Source organism: Mus musculus, chromosome 2 (assembly GCF_000001635.26).
Source record: "Mus musculus strain C57BL/6J chromosome 2, GRCm38.p6 C57BL/6J".
Classification (NCBI taxonomy): Eukaryota; Metazoa; Chordata; class Mammalia; order Rodentia; family Muridae; genus Mus; species Mus musculus.
Window position 1 is genome coordinate 168,146,757 of NC_000068.7, and position 17,965 is coordinate 168,164,721.

The 17,965-nt window shown below is 51.4% G+C and overlaps 3 long non-coding RNA genes across 5 annotated transcripts; 2 read left to right on the plus strand and 1 right to left on the minus strand.

Moving 5' to 3' along the window:
* The first annotated feature begins 672 nt into the window (after positions 1–672).
* Gm39991 lies at positions 673–2,378 on the plus strand. The gene is made up of 2 exons (XR_867012.2): positions 673–877; positions 1,286–2,378. It is a non-coding gene; the product is annotated as a predicted gene, 39991 (long non-coding RNA).
* Positions 2,379–5,846: 3,468 nt separating this feature from the next.
* Positions 5,847–7,757, minus strand: E130018N17Rik (RIKEN cDNA E130018N17 gene). The gene is made up of 2 exons (NR_040327.1): positions 7,598–7,757; positions 5,847–6,995 (listed from the first exon to the last, which is right to left on the minus strand). It is a non-coding gene; the product is annotated as an RIKEN cDNA E130018N17 gene (long non-coding RNA).
* A 6,713-nt stretch (positions 7,758–14,470) lies between these two features.
* Positions 14,471–15,567, plus strand: Gm33185. Of its 3 annotated transcripts, none has more exons than XR_867014.3 (2): positions 14,471–14,999; positions 15,177–15,567. It is a non-coding gene; the product is annotated as a predicted gene, 33185 (long non-coding RNA). The 3 variants fall into 3 exon arrangements; XR_867013.3 differs by having other exon boundaries at positions 14,472–15,009; XR_001783586.2 differs by having other exon boundaries at positions 14,990–15,048.
* Positions 15,568–17,965: the final 2,398 nt, after the last annotated feature.

Genomic DNA, 17,965 nt, shown 5'->3' on the forward strand with positions numbered 1-17,965 from the left:
TGCCATGTAGTGAGAGAGTGCTGGCACCAAGCCTTCACTGAACCTGTCCCTGCTATGTGAATCTTTGCACTTCCTGCCTGGAACTATAGGAGGCTGGAGAAGGAAACACTACTGTACCCTGTGCTCTTAGCTGTTGATTCATGCATGCACATTATTCTGTCTTTCTGTCTGTCTGTCTGTCTGTCTCTTACACACACACACATACACACACACACACACACACACACACACACACACACACCACATCAAGTGTAGGGGGAACCGTGAAGCAAGGATAGAAGCTATTTGAGGTTGAATGTTCCTGGGCCCACAGTTTTTGTTTTTGTTTTTAATTTTTGAGTTATTTTTACTTTATTTCATGTGTATGAATGTTTTGCCTGCATGTTTGTCTGTGCACCACATGTCTGCTTGGTGCCCAGGGAAGCCAGAAGAGGGTATTAGATTTCCTAGGACTGGAGTTACAGATGGTTGTAAAACACCAAGTGTGTGCTGGGAATTGAACCGATGGCGGCCGATGCTCTGAGTCATCTCTCCAGGCCCCTGCACGGGTTTTTATCGCTGTTGTTTGGGGTGGGGGCTGGATTTGTGGCTATTGAGGACAAAAACTGAAGACTTTTCAGCAGGCATTGCATTGTACCCCCACCCCACCCACCCCCGCTGTGAAGAGGTGGAGACTGGAGGACCCCCTGGGCCTCGGTGGCCAGCCAATCTAGCTGAATCAGTGGACCAAGGTTCAATGAGAGACCCTGCCAGTGTAGAGCGGGGCTGCCAACCTCGTTGTCATGTGCACATCAGGTGCCCTTTGTAAAATGGAGGCTGGAAAGGAGGAGTTCACCGTGGGAGCACTTGGGCCCACATCGTGACCTGGACCCGGCAGGTAGCCTCTGAGAACCCCAGAGTCTGGGAGCCTGGATCTGGGTGGAGGGAGCCCCGCTGGGAATGCTCGGAGCTGTCAGATGTGGCATCCCAGGGGACTTCAGGCAAAGCCAGTCTGTGGCGTGGCGTGGCGCTTTCCCACAGGCCCTGAGGAGGTGGTTGGGCTCTGTGGGCAACAGGAATATTGAATATCGCCCAGCCATGAAAGGGCCCCGGGTCAGGCCTTCAGACACAGCAGAGGAGAAGCCTTTGGAAATAAGGAAGAAGTGGGGGTCAAAGGGCACTTTGGCTGCCCTGCAGGACTGGCTGGGAGCTCTGCCAGCTCCTGTTCCTGTGGGTTTCCTCAGCCTGCTGCATGACCCGACTGCTCACAGAATACCCATCTTCATCTCTTCATTTATTTACTTAGTTGTGGGACGCACATGTCACGGCACACGTGTGGAGGTCAGAGGACATCGTGTGGGACTTGGTTCTCTTCTCCATAAGGATCAAACTCAGGTTGTCCTGCGGTAAGCACCTTTACCCAGTAAGCTATCCTGTCGGCCCCCGCCCCGCTCCGTTTAAAGAGGGCCTATTGTTTGCCGATACTGTAGCAGGCAGAAAAGCATCGCCCGCCCTCTTGACCTGTCTATGTTGCCGAAGTCCAAGGGTCACACATCCAGGTATCAGAGAGTAGAGTTCGGCTTCCTCAGCTCAGCTCAGCCTGCAACTGACGGGAACCAGGGAAGACAGAGGGAGAGAAGTCACCTGACCCTGTGAGCCTTCTGTCTCTGTCTCCATTGCTCTGGGGTCTCTGCGTGGCCCCACAGGGAAACACCATCCTGTCCTCTCACTGATGAGAAGCTGAAACCAGGCACTGTGATGGACACTTTCATTGCGCAGGACCCCATGCTTCCCCGCTCTGTCCTCAGCTCCCGTTCCTAGGGAACCTGCTCTGTGCCTGCAGAGGCTTTGGTCGGAATAGCTTGGGGTGCTACTGGCATCAAGTGGGGAAGCATGGATTCCCACAACTACGTATAGTGCACGGGTCACCAAGACAGAGCCGCATCTCCAGCGTATGTCAGCGGTGCTAAAGATGCAGCTGATCTTCACGCCGTGGTCCCGTTCCTGTCAGGCCCATCGCACCTGCCTTGGATGCTGTTTTATTTGGGGCCCACCCAGCGTGGTGTCTCTAGGAGAGTGTTTTTCTTTACCCCACCCTACCTTATACAGGAGGAGACCATGGCTGCCAAGGGCACACAAGTGACAGGAGTGGCTTCACTTGCGTCTGCCTCACTGGCCAGTCTGATCTCATGTTCCTTGGATTCCACCGGGTCTGTCATCCCTTCGGCCTGCCCCACAACCGCGCTATTTTGTGTTAGTTATTTAAGTGTCTCATTCACCACTTCCGGTGTCCAGCTTCTGTAGTTATTACCCCTGAACCTTACTGGTAGTCTGCCTTCGCAGCCACGGCGGCCACCACGTGTTGACCTGCACATTAAAACTTTAAATTTATTTATTTACTTATTGTAGTGTGTGTGCATGTATGTGTGCTTGGGTCTGTGTGTGTATGTGTGCACGGGTGTCTGTGTGTGAGTGTGTGCGTATGTGTGCATAGGTGTCTGTGTGTGCATGTGTGTTTGCACACATGTGTGTGTCTGTGTGTATGTGTGAGTATGTGTGTGTGTGCACGTGTGCGTATCACGACACACACACAGAGGTCAAAAGCTACCGTTGTGGAGTAGATTTCCTTCCACCTCTACGTGGGTCCCAGAGATTGAACTCAGATTTTCAGGCCTGAGCTGTGAGTGGCTTTACGTTCGTGGTCACATCTCCACCACTACCCCTTTTTGAAACAGGGTTTCAAAATCCACTTGAAATCCTAATCCCCCTGCCTCTGCCTCCTGAGAGGAGCAGAACCTGACCTCCATATGCGCATTAGTTTGGCTGGTGGTGCACCTAAACTTTTTGGGAGCCCCAGGAGTGCACCTACCCTCTAACTCCTGGGCTTGCATTTGCTCCCTGTCCCCAGCCCTGCTAGCTCACTGGATTCTGGAGGCCAGTAACAGCTACACCGTGACCTCCACTAGCTCAAGGTCAGGAGTTGCTCTTGAAGTCCTCTCAGATGGCCCTTTCCTGCGCACTAGGAAGAGAAGGGCTGATGATTGCACACCTTTAATCCCAGCACTCGGGAGGCAGAGGCAGGCAGACCTCTGAGTTCAAGGCCAGCCTGGTCTACAGAGTGAGTTCCAGGACAGCCAGGGCTACACGGGAAACCCTGTGAGGAGGGACAAAGAATTTGGGGGAGTTACTCCTAAGCTGCAAATGTCTTGACAGTGGTGGCCTGGGTCCTTGACTTCTGCATCCAGGGGGTCCTCCTGTCATCTGTGTCCACCATGTCACCATGCCCACAACTGCACAGGGTTCACAGGCACAGAGGAATCTGAGGGTGGAGGTGGAGGTCAGAGCCTGGCAGGGACAGTACCCCATGGTCCCCTTCTCCCTCACTGGCTCACAGGAACCTCAGGCTGGGACCTGCAGGTCTCTCTCCTCACCCCCTACTCCTGCCTGTAGTGACCTGTCTGTCTCAGGAAGCTTCCTGCCAGGGAGGTGAGTCACAGGATCTTGGTCCCCGAGGGTTTGACTAGGAAAGAGTGTGGGTAAGTGGGTGTAGAGACCTGGTGGTGGGGCTGTCACAGTCCCCGAGGGTGCGGCCTCCAACCCTCACCCCATCCACCCTTTCCATACACCCCCATCCTTGTTTCTCTTTTACAAATGAAGGAAGAGTGGGCGGTCGAGTGACTCGCCAGCCAATCAGCCAAAGAACTGGGTTTGAACCTTGGTCACCTGCCTGTGGCCCCTACTTGGCTTGCTGCCTGATATTCTGAGCCCCAGGCCTGTCTTAGAGACCTCAAGAAGGCTCTGCCTTCCCCCAGATTCCCCTATAGCCAAACTGCATGTGGGTTCAAGTCCATGCCTGCCTGCCCTGGTTGGACACTGCTTTTAGTGTCAAGCCATTGCCTTCTATGTCAAGAAAGAGGCCTTTGAAGCAGGACCCGCTCCAGTCTCCTCCAGGAGTGAGGTGGAGGTTCAGAGAACTGCTACTTAAAAAAGTTTTTAGGGCTGGAGAGATGGCTCAGCGGTTAAGAGCACTGACTGCTCTTCCGAAGGTCCTGAGTTCAAATCCCAGCAACCACATGGTGGCTCATAACCATCCATAATGAGATCTGATGCCCTCTTCTGGGGTGTCTGAAGACAGCTACGGTGTACTTACATATAATAATAATAACCATAATAATAAAAAGTTTTTAATTAAAAAATGTGGGTGGGTGGCTGGAGAGATGGCCCCATATTATAGAAACAACACAACACCTCAAAACCCACTGGCCCTAACGGTGGCTCTCACGGAGGAACCGTGTGAAAAGGTCTCTGTTGTCGTGTTAAACGTGACCACAGGACCAAAGCAACTTGGGGAAGGAAGGTTTTAGTTCACCTCACACTTCCTAGTTACTCTCTATCACTAAAGGAAGCCAGGGCAGGAACCCATGGCAGGAGCCTGAGGCAGGAGCTGACGCAGAGCCATGGAGGAGCGCTGCTCATTAGCGCATTGTTCCTCATGAGCGGCTGTTTGCTTAGCTGTAGACCCTATGACTACTTGCCCAGGGATGGCGTCACCCCAAGTGAGCTGGGCCCTCCCACGTTAATCACCAATCAAGAAGATGTCCCACAGTTTTGCCTATAGGCTGATGTAATGGAGTTAGTTTCTCAGTTGTGGCTCCCTCTTCTAGGATGACCCTACCCTGTGTCAAGACATAGGGTTTGATTTCCAGCACCAACATGGTGGTTCACAACTACCCCTAACTCAAGTTCCAGGAGATCTGATGCCCTCCTCTGACCTCCACGGCACCAGGCATACAGGGGATACACATATATGCACACAGGGAAAACACACAATAAGATAGAATAAAGAAATGTAAATTTTGCCGGGCAGTAATGGTGCACGCCTTTAATCCCAGCACTTGGGAGGCAGAGACAGGCAGATTTCTAAGTTCGAGGCCAGCCTGGTCTACAAAGTGAGTTCCAGGACAGCCAGGGCTGCACAGAGAAACCCTGCCTGTCTCAAAAAACTAAAAAAAAAAAAAAAAAAAAAAAGGTAAATTTTGTATTACATTTATTTGTGTGTGTGTGTATGTATGAGTGTGAGTATATATGTGTATGTGTGTGGGAGGGGTACATGTGTTCCACAGTGCATGTGGTGTTCAGAGGACAATCTCTCTTCTGCCTGAGGTTGAATGGGCCTCCAAGCATAGAGTTAGAGACATCAAAGATCTGAAAGGCCAGCTCTGGGCAGGAGACAGGGTGACCCAAGACAGACTCAGCCCTCAGCCCTTAGTTGTGGGTGACAAGCCATGACAGTGGCAGGGGACAAAGCCAGGCTCATTCTGATTCTCATCTTACTAGTCCCTCTCTCAAGATATGTGCTGTGTGTATTCCGCTTGAAATGGAGGTACAGAGAGGTTAAGTAACTGGCCCAAGGTCACACAGCTGGGCTCTGGGAACCCTGTTCTTAGTCTATGGTACCTTGGAAACTTAGGTCTGGGAGGATACAGGGAATAAACAGATTCTAAGACGACGATTCAGTGGTAGTTCTGTCTGCAGGGATCCAATCTGGTTTTAGGGCACTAGGGGCGGCTTGTGGGAAAGGTGGGGGACACAGAATGGGATGGTAAATCAGAGGTCGGGGTTACGCTTAGCCTGTCTGTGCAAAGGCGTGCAGGTGCAGCTGAGCACAGAGCTTGCGAGGTGGCAGGAGGTGAATGTTGGTGGGGGAGCCAAGTGAGTAGGGCCAGAGTCACAGGGAGTTTAGTATTAATCTAAGGACAGTGGGGTGCCTTAGAGGGTTTTATAGCAGGGTTACCGGGCTTGGGGCCACAGCCTGCCAGGTTTGGGACACCAGACCTCAATAAGCCAAATAAAGTAGCTAATGTATAGTGAATAGCAAAAAAGGAACTTTACTTAGTGTGGCTGCAACAGAAGGATACCCAGAGATCCAGGGAGTTCCCAAATCCTTAGGGATCCTGACCGAGGGTGGGGCTTAAATAATAAGAGATTTGCATAACTCCTTAGTCAAGGCCTGACCCTGTCTGTTACCTCCTCAGTTCAGTTCCAAGGTCATGGGATTAGTTGTTAATCTTCTGGGTGACCAGTTCCCCTCAGGTTGTCCCCAAGGCTCCAGGCATTTATTCTCTCACCAGGAGAATACTGGGGAACTTTTCATTTCTTGGGGTCCATTTTTTTCCACTAGACTGAAAGCTAAAGAGAGGGTCATGAGTGTCTCTTTAGAATGTGTCCCCTCCTGCCAGACAGGCTGGGTATGGCAGAAGTAGAGACTTCTTCAGTGTTGGTGGCAACATTCAGAGACTTACCTGGGAGCTGAGGAGGGCACCTGGGTGCACCCCACCCCCCAAAGGAGGCTTTTGCTCCTAGGATTGTTCTTCAGTTGAAAATATTTCATGCTGAGCTCTGGGCTCCTTGAAAGCCCCACTTCAGGAGTTTGGGCCCCTTGTCCAATCAAAGGAGAGAAAAGAAACCCAGCCTTAGGTCAGTGGAGCAGGGCTCTGGGGAACGGAGCCTGAGGAGCAGGCCAGAGCTTAAGCCGCACACAAGAGCATCCCACCTGAAGACTGTTCCAGTCCGTGTGAAGGGAGCTTTGAGCCAGGCCTGTGCCCCCTCAGGTCTGCAGGAGACCATAGCTGATGTCTGCAGCCAACCTGGGTCTGCCCTCAGCGCCATGTGCCCAGAGGCTCAGTAGCTCACTAATTTGTTGTTAACCACTGTTTGTTTCCTGCCAAGCCAAAACATCTTGTTCATGAGGTTTTACCTTGATGAATTTTCTCCATGAGAGGTACTTTCCAGTGAAGGAAGGATCCAGGACTCAGGGCAGAGGCTGTCCATGCAGCAGGCAGTCTGGCTATGGTGGCCTAGACTGGCTTTTCACCTTAATCCAGCAGGGCTAGAAGAGACCAGGAGGCCAGGTGGTCCCAGGAAAACTAGTCAGGGGCCCTGGTGGCAGAAGGGACACTTTGCCCACAGCAGAGCAGGCATGAGACGGAACTGCAGGGAGACGGGAACAGATTCTCCTGTTTGGGAAAAAGCTGGACGTCAGACATTTTTTTATTTTTGAAACAAGGTCTTGCTTTGCAGCCCTGGCTGGCCCAGAACTTGGCATGTAGACCAGGCTGCATGTTGGCCCCGCAGCAAGGCTTAGCCTGGGTATACTGGTACACTCCTGTAATCCCAGCATTTGGGAGGAAGAGGCAGGAAGATCAGAAGTTTCAGGTCAGCCTCAGATTAGCTAGAGATGACCTTTAACTCCTAATCCTCCTGCCCCTGGCTCTGCCCCTTCAGAGGCCTCTGAGATCAGATGCATAGAATGAGGGACATCTGTCCATCAGGTTGTACTAGCTCCAGCCCAGACTTCCCAGCTCTTAGCTTTGGCCCCTGATTCTGACGTCTTATAAAAACTCCAGAGACAGGTGACTCCACTTTACAAGGAAGGAGCTCTAGGCTCAAAGACCTCACAGTGTCCCTCTCCCTGCCTGTGTTCTGTCTGGGTGGACCATAGCCTCTGTCCTACCCATGGTGACACGTGGGCGAAAGGATCTGACCCCAGCTATGAAGTCCCAGAGGGACCCTGGGTAGGATCCCTCGGCTACCATCTACCCAGTTACATTTCCAGTACCTGCAGAGGGCACGTGCTCTTCCTCAAGGTTGTGCACCCAGTAGGTGCTCAATACATTCCAGAGATATCTGACCTTCCAGCTCTGTTTGGCTCTCTGTCTGACAGCAGAGAGCTGACAGAGAAGAAATGGCGGCTGTAGGGAATGCTGCCCTGCCCTGGCTGGCCTGTAGGGGTCGTCCTTGGGTGCTAGGCTTGGAGTCCCTCCCTTCCCCACCCCCAGCCAGCAGGAGAGAGGCTTAGCTGGGCCTCCTCCCCCAGCGGGGGGCCCCAGGAGGGCCATGGGGAGGAGCCTGCCTGGCTGGAGCTGGGAGGGCTCTTGCTGAAACACAAAGCAGCCAGGGGAGGTTCCAGGCGCCTGCTGGCAGCTCTGAACCGGCTTCTTTCTCTTCCTGCCTTCAGCAGTCCTGGTGGTAAAAACGCCGCATGACAGATGGCTAATACCGAAGCAAAGATGGAGGCCGAGTCCCACACCTCCCCAGCACCCAGCCTCCTACACAATCATGCTTTTGTGTGTGTGTGTGTGTGTGTGTGTACACGCTCATGCCAAGGCAGCAAGCATACCTGTAGTGGTCAGAGTACAAGAGGTCAAATTGTTTCTGGGTTTTTGTTTTGTTTTGTTTGTTTGTTTGGTTGGTTGGTTTTTTGGAGAATCTTGTGTAAGACCAACTGGGTTGGAACTCTTGTTTTGTAGACCAGGGTGGTCACTTGCCTCTTCTTGCCAAATTTTGGTATTAAAGGTAAGCACCACCCTGTCTGGCTTAGAGAGCAGTTTATGGGCATTGGATCTTTCCACCATGTGAGTCCCTAGGATGGTGGAACCATTTGTCAGGCTTAGCAGCAAGCACCTGTACTCACTGAGCCATCTCATTGGCCCTGACCTGTGTTTTCAGATGGTTGTGTTCATGTTAAAGCTTTGGGGAGAGTCAGTTGGATTCTCATTATGACCGTGAGACGTTTTTATTTGGTGGTGGTGGGGTGTTTGTGTAGGCATAATGAGAAGCACCCCAACTTATTTGGTGGGGACACACTCAAAATTTCCTTTTCGCAAATCTGTGTCGTCCTCTGATGTCTGGGGCTTGTATGGTGACATGATTAATGGAACCTGCCTCTACTCCTGGGATCCCAAGAGCATCCAACCCAGGAGTGACAACCTGGAAGCTGTCCAACACAGCCAGATGCCCCTTGAAGGCCCGATGTCTGTCCTGGGTTATCAGATGGAAGATGGCTGTGGATAGTGGCCCAAGGCCAAGGGGTCCACCCTGTCTCCTCTGAGCTATCTGTGGTAATTTCCAGAAGGAACCCTGAGCTTCAAGCTCAGTAGGTAACGGCCTTGCCTAAGGAGCCTGAGCACCTGAGCTCTGTCCCTTGACCCCGAATTTCAAAAGCAGGGTGTGCAACCAAGTATGACCTTGTACGAGGCAAGTAAAACAGGGGGTTCAGGAGCTTAAAGTCACCCTCAGTGACATAGCAATCTCAAGACCAGCCTGGCACATAGGAGCCTCTTGTCTAAAAATTAAACCAGTTGGTAGTGATGGCACTATTGTAATCCCGGAACTGCGGAGAGGAGACGGGCAGACCCAGGACTCACTGGCTGGCCAGCCTAGCCTGATGGGTAAACTCCAGGGCAGGGACAAGAGTCTTCTCAAAACATAGGCTCAGCTGTGAGACTGTAGGCCTGATACCCCGACACCCCAATACCAGGAGGGAAAGGAAGGCAGGAGGTCAGTTGTAACTACACAGAGAGAGTTCAGGGTCAGCCTGGGCTCTGTGAGACCCTGTATCAACACAACAGAAAACCAAAAACCGGGCTGGCAAGACGGTTCAGCCAGTAAGAGGCACTTGCCACCAAGCCTAGGACACTACATGATTCCCCAAAGCACACTGAATGAAGAGAAGAAATAAAAAAGGAAAAGAGCAAGACTCGTCTCAGGTTTTGGCAGCAGATGAATGAAATGGATGCAGTAAAGAACCCAAAGTAGTCGCTCAAGCTTAAAGAAAAACATTTATTCCAGACGAAGAAGTTTCTCTCTCTCTCTCCAGCAGAGAAGCAACTGCGTGTACACGGTGGTGGTGGCGATGGCGGCGGCGGTGGTGGCGGCGGCAGCGGCGGGTGTTTCCAGGGTTTTAAGGAGAACCTGGGAGGAGGGAACTTGTAATCTGGGATGGAGGACTTTGAAGTGTATAACAGGGATTTGTTGCGTGGAGATTGAAGGAGCCTAGAAGTGGGTCAGCACAGGCCTTGATATGCTAATTGAACCACAGGTATATGTTAATGCAGGACCTGAAGTCCCTTTGGTCTGAGACAAGGACAATGCTTCCTTTTAGCGGGCAGAAGCTTTTCCGTCCAAGTTCCAAGTATGTTTATATACTTTCCAAATGTTCTTTTGTTGTTGTTGTTGTTGTTTTTTTTTTTTTTAAAGATTTATTTATTTATTATATATAAGTACACTGTAGCTGTCTTCAGACACTCCAGAAGAAGGCATCAGATCTTGTTACAGATGGTTGTGAGCCACCATGTGGTTGCTGGGATTTGAACTCTGGACCTTTGGAAGAGCAGTCGGGTGCTCTTACCCACTGAGCCATCTCACCAGCCCTGTTGTTGTTTTTTGAGACAGGGTTTCTCTGTGTCAACACTCAGGATGCAGAGGCGGGGGGTTGGGGGGGGGTGTCTTTATGCGTTTGAAGCTAGCCTGAGCTACATGTGGTGGATGGCAGCTGGCAAGTGATTCTTGTGAGAAGTATCACATATGAATCTTTTCTATCCGTGTCTAAGGCACAGAATTAAAACCTTTGTCTCGGGCTGAAGAGATGGCTCAGCAGTTAAGAGCACTGGCTGCTCTTCCAGAGGACCCGGGTTCAATTCCCAGCACCCACACGGCAGCTCACACCTGTCTGTGATTCCAGTTTCAGGGGATCTGACACCCTCACACAGACATACATGCAAACAAAACACCATGAAATAAAATAAATTTAAAAAAAAACTTTGTCTCCTCTACCTTTTATGTAAATGCCATAACACACAAGCGAGTGTGTGCGCACGCGCGCGCACACACACACACACACACACACACACAAGCGCGCGTGCGCGTGCGCGCATGCCCCGCCACCTCCATTAAAAACCTTGTTTTCTCAGAGGTCACTGCTCCTGTCCAGGAATTTGATGTCCTGGAGCAATGATGTCTTTCCCTTCCTTATTTCTAAATTCCGGCGAGCTAATTCTTCACAGACTAGCCAACTGAATAAGACTGTGAGGTGGAGCCCAGAGAATGAAGAAGAGGCACGGTTTTCACATCAGTTAGAATAAAAGCCAAGTGCACTTTGTCTTGTGTGCTTGCTTTTCTGATCAACAATAAACTTCGTCTTGTCCTGACACTTGAGTAGAGTGCTGCTCCTTTCTTTGTCACTACAAGCATATTCCCAATCGCAGCCATGGCTGACCTCCGCCGTTCACTCGCACACACAGAGACACAGAAGCACATAAGCCTGTATGTACGTTTTTTCTTCTTCTTCTTCTTCTTCTTCTTCTTCTTCTTCTTCTTCTTCTTCTTCTTCTTCTTCTTCTTCTTCTTCTTCCTCCTCCTCCTCCTCCTCCTCCTCCTCCTCCTCCTCCTCCTCCTCCTTCTTCTTCTTCTTCTTTCTTCTTCCTCCGTGGTCTTCTGGGAATCTTTTCCTCACAAGCTGACAGAGGAAGGATGTAAGGCTGGAGTATCCCCCCAACGCCTTATCTGCCATCCGACTGCCGGGCTGGCAGGTCAAGGGCGGGGCAGGTCCACGAAGTGGATTGCACACGGGTACCCACAGCTCCTCCCTGAACCCTAACCTCCTTGCTGGGATGTAAGTGAACTGCTGGAGAGTTCCATAGGAATGGGGTGTGGCGCCACGCCTTTAATCCCAGCACTCTGAAGGCAGAGGCAGGTGGATTTCTGAGTTCGAGGCCAGCCTGGTCTACAAAGTGAGTTCCAGGACAGCCAGGGCTACACAGAGAAACCCTGTCTCGAAAAACCAAAAAAAAAAAAAAAAAAAAGGAATGGTGTGTGGCAATCCCAGGCCACACCGGAGCTGTAAGGTCAGCCCCTGTTGAAACCCCTGAGGTATGCACGACACAGTTGTTATGCCTGATCACCTTGCTGTGTGGAGGAGGCACACAGGACTTCCTGATCCTATGGAGCTAGAACTTTGTCCCTGGACACCGACTTCGACCTCACCACTCTCTGAACTTCCAGACGTGTTTGACCCAATTGCAGCATCCATAGCACACACTGAAGATTCTGTCAAATTGGTCGGATGGGAGCCGAGGCTCAGAGTGCTTGCCTAGAGTGCATGAAACCCTGGACCACACACCCCCAGCACCACATCACCCAGAGGTCATCCCAGCACTCAGGAGGGGAGGGCAGGAGGATCGATCGCAAGTTCAAAGCCATCCTCAAAGCTCAAAACAAGCCTCATGTGCTCGAGCTCGCCCCCCCCCCCTCTGTCTACAAAATACCTGGGAGGAATCAACTCAAAGGGAGAGAGTTATTTTTCTTGTGGTTTCAGAGATTTCAGCTTGTGGCCTGCTTGCTTTAGGGCCAGGAAGGACGGCGGGGGAGCGGGGGGAGGGGGGTTGGGGGGAGAGAGAGGGAAGGGTATGGGAAGGAAGAGGGAGGAGACAGGAAAGGACACGCCCACTTCCAGGTGTGGCTTAGCTTGCTACTGGGGCACTGTCGCCCACCAATGCTGTCCAGGCAGGCCTTCCCTTGCAGTGTGCGGACCTGGAAACAGCTTGCTTGCTCTTTTGGGTGCCCTGAAGGGCTCCCTTTGTTCATGCTTAACACTCTACTGGGCAAACAAACCACATCCCGTTAGCAGCGGGTCCCCAAGCCTCTGTTCTGGCAGGTCCCTTGTCCCTTTGCCAGGCCCAGAGTCCGGGCCAAAGTTCCTAGAACTTGGGAATTCCTAATAATTAACCCGGGATCCCCGGGGGTTGAGTGGAATGAGACGCTCGAACAGGGAAGCTGCCGTTTCCAGACCCCAAAGTGTTCACTGCGACCTGCTCTGAACACCTCCCGGGCCAGCCTCCACCCCGCCCCTTCCGCGTCCAGCTCTGACTATTCCTTGCCAGTGTGCTCTCCACTAGCAGAGCTCCTTGGGTGTATCCCGGGGACAATCAAGAAGCCCTCTGTTGACCCAGAGGACACAGGGAGGAGGACTCTGCTGCTGTGGCTTTCCCTGTCTGGCCAGTGCCCCTCCTCGCTCCTCGTTCACTGAGCCAGCCCTGAGTGATGCAGAGCTAAGCCGCTTAGCAGCTGAGAACCTTCCCAGAGCGGCTCCTTCTGAGGCGCCTTGTAAATTAAAGCTTGAAGCAGGAAGCAAACCCCTCAAGTGCGATTTAGTCTAAGTGTTCTCATTCATTTTAATTCTAAAAATGCAACATCATAAAACGGCACACCTGGCCTGTTCACAAGCTAATGACGGCGCTTACCGCCTAGATGAATTCGGGGGCTGGAACAGTAATGAAATTAGCAGCATTCACTGAACGAACGTGGCCTCCTCAACACCTTCCAGTTAGGTGGCTGTTACCCCTCAATGAGGCAAGTGCCATAGTCTGTCCTGACTGACTTCCAGGTAGCAGAATAGAGACAGGGTTGGTAATTTGGCCAAAGTCACACAGCTAGAAAGGTGTGTGTCTGTGTGTGCGTGTGTGTGTGTCTGTGTGTGTGTGTCACTGGGCTGGTGAGATGGCTCAGTGGGTAAAGGTGCTTGCCGCCAAACCTGCGGGTCTGAGTTTGATCCCCATAGGAGAGAGCTGACTAAAGTTGTTCCCTGAACACATACACACTGAAATGAAACATTTTTTTTTTCCAAAGAAAGGAGGCAGCTGCAATGTGGGGGTCTTGGTAGTGGGGTACGGTTCACTGAGGTGGGCCAAAAGACCTCTCCCCCAGCCCCTCTTGGGATGCTTGCTGCTTCCTGGGTGGGTGCCAAAGTCAGATCTGAAGTCCTCTGTGGCCTCACTGGCATAGAGAGCGGACCCTGGGTATCCATGAGAGGAAGAAGCTAGAGCTAGGTGGACTGGGGACATGCAGGGGACATGCCTGTACTCGACTGTGGAAATTCTCAGGTTTGCATGAGATTTGAAGGAAACTTGGGAACCTGAGTGCTGTGGCTCGTGGCTGACTTCCAGCTCCCTGAGGCTGATGCAGGAATGTCACCACGAGGTTATCAAGATCATTAAGGCTAGCCTGGGCTAGCTCCAGGTCAACCTGGTCTAACTATCGAGGCCTGATCTCTGGAGCAGAACCATGTGCCAGGCGGTGCGGATGTGCAGTTCACTGAGGTGGGCTAAGAGACCGCTCCCCTCCCCTCCCCCCGGGTTAATTATTAGGAACATGGATGCTTATGGAAGCTGACAGTCTCTGTCTCTTGTTTGACTTGTTTTCTTGGTGAGTGACTCTGGTTCTGACCTCTGCCCCACATAGGCCATCCCTCACCGGGTGGTTCAACCTCCCAGGGAGTCTGCTTTACATCTCCTTTAGTTGTACCTGGTTTTTATCTTTTGTAAGAGAAAACCTCATGTAGCCCAGGCTGGCCTCAGGGAGAATGACCTTGAAGTCTTGTCTTGTCTTTTTTTTTTTCTTATGTATAGGAGTACACTGTAGCTGTACAGATGGTTGTGAGCCTTCACGTGGTTGTGAGCCTTCACATGGTTGTTGGGAATTGAATTTTTTTTAGGACCTCCTCTCACTCCGGTTAGCTCCCACCCAAAGATTTATTTATTATTATACATAAGTACATTGTAGCTGTCTTCAGAAGAGGGCATCAGATCTCCATGTGTGTGAGCCACCATGTGGTTGCTGGGATTTGAACTCAGGACCTTGAGAAGAGCAGTCAGTGCTCTTACTGGCTGAGCCATCTTGCCAGTCCAGCCTTGAAGTCTAATCCTCCTGCCACCACCTCCCCATGTTTGGATCTGCCTAGTGCTCACTGGTTTGCCTCCATCCAATTTGGTTTGCCTCTCAACAGAAGGAGCGCTGAGACTGCGGAACGGCCTTCTAGCCTCCCCTTCCCTTCCTCTGCCCCTCGCAACACCTACCAGCCCTCCGTTTCTAGAATGTCACCATTTCATACTGTTCTATAAATGGAGTCTGCAGCCTGGCGCAGCCTGGCGTCTGCTGGGACGAGCTTTTTGTCTCGGTGGATCTCCCTGGAGAGTCTCCCAAGCTGCTGTGAGAGTCCAGTCTGTCTGGACGTTTGTAGGTAGACTCAGGGAGAGTGGCTGGGAGCAGACCAGACGCAATCAGGTTGGGGAATCTGAGGGTGGAATGTGGGGCAAGCAGCAGCCCCACCCTCCCAGCCCCCAAGTCATGTGGTCATGGAGAGGGTGGACGACATCACTCTAAAGTGCTGGGACGGAGCATAACTGGTAAGACCGTGTAAGTGGCCTTCTCACTGGGAACAAAGAAAGCATCGAGGTGGTGAAGACAATCCCGGGCTTGCGGTGGGAGGAGCCACTCGGGCGGGAGCAGGGGTGGGGGCAGGGTTGGGGCTGGGGTAGTCCCTGGACTTTTTTACCCCAACCCCACTCTTCCTCTCTTTGCAGTCACAGGACACCAGAGAGATTGGGGCCAGAGTTTGGGTCCAGGTAGAAGGAAGGAAGGGAATCGGGGACCTTGTGTGTGCCAGGCTCGCCCTCTGTACCAGGTACGGCAGAAAGGAAAGGATCTAAAGACACGCTTGTGTCTCAGTCTATCAAGCTACTGAAACGACGGGCACTAGAGATATGGGACTTCCCCCAGGAATGGCATGCGGAGAGAAGGAAAAGGCACCAGCTCAAGGAGGGGACTTAACGTCGTTGGAAAGAGATTTCGCCCAGTTCTCCGGAACTGAAGCACAGACACAGAAGGCTCAGTGGTGGGCGGGACCACACCTTGGCCCGGGCTAAATAGCTGTGCAAGTCCCTGGCTTCTATTAAACTTTGATTTCTCCTTAGGGCCAGTGGATTTTGGTGGCATTTGCCGGATCTCTGTGCTTCTCTTCCCAATGTGGCCACATTAAATACATCTCCCTTTCTGCCTTCCTTTAAAAAAAAAAATTGATTCTTTAAATTGATTTACTGAAGACAGGTAGGTGAATCTGACTTGGGGCACCAGCTGTGACCCCGAAGTTGGATAACATACCACTAAGCCACAGAAGTCTTGATGCCTGGATATCCCTGAGCCTAAGGTGTACTGACCAGTGTTCTGCAGAGCTTTGAGGCACTAGGAACCTTCCAGAACTGCCTGATGAAATGGCACCTATGCATGAATGCAGGCGGCTGGGGTCCATGCTTGGGAAACCCGTTGGCCTTCCACACATATGTGCTCCTGTAGCTGGAGGGCCAGAAAAGATTCATTATATAGGCTCTGAGGCTCACATAGAATGGGTTAGGGACCTGCCTAAAGCTGTCAGAGTGTTTAGAAAGGTTGGAGGTCCAGCCAGAGCTACTACTGCTCCAGGCCAGACAGCAGGGTGTGGCCCCTGAAGGAAGAACAGGATCAGGGCACAGAAGAGCCTAAGATATTTGTTTTCTTTTTCTTTTTCTTTTTCTTTTTCTTTTTCTTTTTCTTTTTCTTTTTCTTTTTCTTTTTCTTTTTCTTTTTCTTTTTCTTTTTCTCTTTCTTTTCCTTTTTCTTTTTCTTTTCCTTTTTCTTTTTCTTTTCCTTTTCCTCTTTCTCTTTCTCTTTCTCTTTCTTTTCCTTTTCCTCTTTCTCTTTCTCTTTCTCTTTCTCTTTCTCTTTCTTTTCCTTTTCCTTTTTCCCTTCCCTCCCCGCCCCTCTCCTTCCCTCCCCTCCCTTCCCCTTCCCCCTTCCCTTCCCCTTCTCCTCTTCCCTTCCCTTCCCTTCCCTTCCCCTTCCCCTCTTCCCTTCCCTTCCCTCTTCCCTTCCCTTCCCTTCCCTTCCCTTCCCTTCCCTTCCCTTCCCTTCCCTTCTCTTTTCTTCTCTTCTCTTTTCTTTTCTTTTCTTTTCTTTTCTTTTCTTTTCTTTTCTTTTGACAAAGACTCTTAAGTACTCCGGCTGTCCTGGAACTAGCTATGCAAAGGAGGGTCCTGGAACAGAGATCTGCCTGCCTCTGCCTCTGCCTCTGCCTCCTGAGTGCTGGGATTAAAGGCCTATGCCAGGCCCAAGAGCCCAGCTTGAATCCCAGTCCAGTCACATAGCAGCTGTGTGGTCCCAGTCTTTCAAGCCATCCTCATCCATGTAGTGCATGCCTGTCTTGTAGTTCTAGCTCCTGGGTCTAGCAGACACCATGACTGTGGTTGCTTCTCACACCCCTGAGGCTCAGGGCAGGTGCTAGGAGCCCAGGCCTCCAGCCAGCAAACTCCACAGTCTCAAGGGAAGAGCTACCACCATCTCCAAGCCCTCAGGCTCCACAGAGCCTGTAGACAGGTTAGTCAGGCAGGTAGACTGAGGTACACTGGATAGCCAGGCATGGGGCTTATATGGTGGTCTGCACAGTACACCTCACAGGAGAATAGGCTTGTTGGGCTCCCTCGTGTAGCTGGAAGCTGATTCCCTGTTGTTTGTCTTTCTGTATAGCCCAGACTAGTTTTAAACTGACTATGTAGTCATACTGGTTGGCAAGTTTTTGATTCTCCAGCCTCTAAGTGCTGGGATGACCACATTCTGTCAGCTTGAGCTTCAGAAGGGAGATCGACACCAGCTCATTATTGGAACGTATCAGTTCTTCAGAGTTAGGCGCCATCCTAGGGTTTTATTATTTTGTTTATTTATTTGAACCATTTCATGTAGGCCAGGCTGGCCTCAAACTCATTCTGTAGCTAAGGGTGGATTTGAACTCCTGATCCTTCCCCTCCACTTCTCGAGTGCTGGGACTACAGGTGTGTGCTACATACTAACAAGCCTTGCTCAGTGCAGACCCAAGGCTGCTATTGGGCAGTCTCTGAGTGGCTGGAAGGGGACTGTGGTGCTGAGAGGTTCTCTGGATCCCAGAGAGAGTTCATTGAAACCCCACCGGGCTCCAGGTTGGTGCGGGGCTATGCAAACAGCAAGGAAGGTCTGGATTCAGATCACAGCTCCACCAGTTGAAGGACTGGCTGATTATGGCCCAGGGATTCTCTGTGCCTCATTTCCCTCTGTTGCATAGAGATGAAGGCTGTCAGTCTCTCCACCCTGACCCTATTTAGTACCCTTGAGCCTGGCTCTCCTGGATATCTGATTTGTAGAGTTTTTGTGTTTATATCAAATACTGGTGGGGTGGTGGCAAAGCATGTCTTTAACCCCAGTACATGGGAAGCAGAGGCAGGCCCATCTCAGTGAATTGGAGGCCAACCTGGTCTTCAGAGTGAGTTCTATGATATTGAGGACTACATAGAGAAACACTGCCTCGAAA